Source organism: Mus pahari, chromosome 16 (genome assembly GCF_900095145.1).
Source record: "Mus pahari chromosome 16, PAHARI_EIJ_v1.1, whole genome shotgun sequence".
NCBI lineage: Eukaryota > Metazoa > Chordata > Mammalia > Rodentia > Muridae > Mus > Mus pahari.
Window position 1 is genome coordinate 8,693,328 of NC_034605.1, and position 2,841 is coordinate 8,696,168.

At 41.5% G+C, this 2,841-nt stretch overlaps 1 pseudogene; it reads right to left on the minus strand.

Annotated features, from left to right (window-relative positions):
- Positions 1-258: 258 nt before the first annotated feature.
- The window catches only part of LOC110334242, a 4,925-nt pseudogene continuing 2,342 nt past the window's right edge, over positions 259-2,841 (minus strand).

Genomic DNA, 2,841 nt, shown 5'->3' on the forward strand with positions numbered 1-2,841 from the left:
CTTTTTCTTAACTCCAGTTTTTTTTTAAAATATTTTATTTATTTATTTATTATATGTAAGTACTCTGTTGCTCCAGAAGAGGGCGTCAGATCTTGTTACAGATGGTTGTGAGCCACCATGTGGTTGCTGGGATTTGAACTCAGGACCTTCGGAAGAGCAGTCGGGTGCTCTTACCCACTGAGCCATCTCACCAGCCCTTAACTCCAGTTTTTACATTAAGCCCATGTCTGTTATACAACCATCAAACCTTACAGTAAATCACACAAGTTTGTAGTCCAATTTAGACTCTAGATTCTTGGAATCAGCGCTTTTCTGGCTTCTTTCATGATCAAGTCATGATCAGCATGAACTGCAGACATCCCAGCTTCTGTACAGATGTTTCTCTGCTACCATCCACAGAGCCATCTGAAAGCTTTACAGTTACTTCAGAATCAACTTCACCATGCTTTGTAATAGGCTGTGGATGAACATATCTAGTTGTGCTTGTTCATTTGAAAAATTGATATGTAATTGTGATTTCTTCCGGACCTGCCTGGTCACAGCAAAGCAGGATCCAGTGTTATCTGGTCTGTTTGTAGCCATGACCATTTTTAACTCTATGCAGAGTATCAAATCCATCCCATTTGATTTAATAACTTCATTAAACGTCTCTAAATCGCTGCCAGCTGAAGTACCCTCAGAGAACCAACAGCCACCAACAGCATTTATTTCATCCATATAAATGATACATGGCTGGTGATCCCCGGCATAATTAAACGTTTCTCTAGTCAAACAAGCATTTTCACCAATGAACTCGTCCACGGTAGAACTAGATACAGTAACCTTTAGGAAGTTGCAGTCCGGCTGGCGGGCAACAGGTCCAGCCAAGAGTGTTTCCCCAGTGCCTGGGGTCTGTAGAGCAAACAGCCCCTTGGAGGTATTATCCTTATACACTGGAATAATACCTTCCATTATCCTCAGGAGACGTATAAACCAATGGATCTACCTCTCCTGACAAATACCTCCTGATGGCTAGTGTGGTCATGTTCAAAGCGACTCTCCTTCCTGGCTTTAGCCAACTTCTGTCAAGCCGCCCACGACAACCTACAACACATATCTTGGCCCACTTGTCGCTTTAACTGAGCACTTCACCCACAATCTGCCCTACACTTGGTAGTGCCTTCAGATTGTTTTCAGACTTTCATATGGCCTGGTAAGTTCTAGTTGTTTCCTTAGCTCCTTAAGATCTAGCCTCTTCTTGCGGGAGTCCTGAAGCACCTTATATGTTTCAGGTCTGCCATGATGAGAAGCCATTGCTTATTCTGCTTTGTATTTAATTTTTTTTAAAAAAATTTATTTATTTATTTATTTATTTATTTATTATGTTACTATGTTACTATGTACACTGTAGTTGTCTTCAGACACTCCAGAAGAGGGGCGTCAGATCTTGTTATGGATGGTTGTGAGCCACCATGTGGTTGCTGGGATTTGAACTCAGGACCTTTGGAAGAGCAGTCGATGCTCTTAACAGCTGAGCCATCTCTCCAGCCCTGTATTTTAATTTTTTTAATCATTAATTTTTACATCTGGACTGCATTTTTCCCTCCCTCCTCTCTTCCCAGCCCTGCCCCACCCCACCCTGACACAATTCCTCTCAACTCCCCTCCCCAGTACATTTCTTTGCAGAAAAGAGCAAACCTCCCGTTTTTTTTTTGAGACAGGGTCTCCCACTGAACCTGGGGCTCACAGTTTGGGCTAAGCCGGATGGCCAGTTCCTGTACTAGGTTTGGACACGTGTGACCACGCCCAGATTTTCTCATGAGGCCGTGGATCCAAACCTAAGTTCTGATGCTTGTGCATCAGGTGTTCTACCCACAGACTCATCTCCCCATCCCCTTCTCTCATACACCTTCACACACTTCCATCCGTATTCCAGCATTTTAAAAAGTGCTTTTACTATATTATTTTTCAAGTGTGTGTGTGTGTGTGTGTGTGTGTGTGTGTGTGTATTGTTATTTTTAGACTTTATGTGTATGAGTGTTTTGCTCGAGTGTGTGTCTGTGCACCATGTGGAGGTCTAGTGGCTAGGGAAGCCAGAAGAGGGCGACAGATTTCTGGGCCTGGAGTTAGCAGCAGTTGGAATGGAGCCCAGGTCCTCTAGAAGGACAGCCAGAACTCTTAACCACGGAGCCACTTCTCCAACCCCCTTCCAAGTCAGATTATACACTCATTACCAGTCTGTGATGTTTATGTTTATAGCAAAAATGTAAAAGCAAACGAAATAGCCCACAGTGAAGACTCACAAAATCTAATTTTGTTGGATCAAAATAATTTAACTGAAAAATCCTGCTTTTGTTTTAAAACCACAGAAAACATATCTAAATTATACTTGCCAATTTGTTTCTTTTCTAGCTAGATGGATTTATAAGGATTTGTTTTTTTTTTTACTTTTTACTTGTCTTTATTATATTCAAACAAAAATAATAAAATGCTCAACTTCTTTTTTAAAGAGTTATTTATTTGTATATTTAATGGATATGGGTACACTGTAGCTGAACTTGTGAACCTTCATGTGGTTGTTGGGAATTGAATTTTTAGGAGCTCTGCTTGGTCTGATCCGCCTGGCTCGCTCAGTCCCTTGCTCTCTCCCACCCAAAGATTTATTTATTATTATATACAAGTACACTGTAGCTGTCTTCAGACTCACCAGAAGAGGGCGTCAGATCTCATTACGGGTGGTTGTGAACCACCATATGGTTGCTAGGATTTTAACGGAGGACCTTCAGAAAAAAGGTCAGTGCTCTTACCTGCTGAGCCATCTCACCAGCCCAAAATGCTCAACTTTTTTTTTTTTTTTTTTTT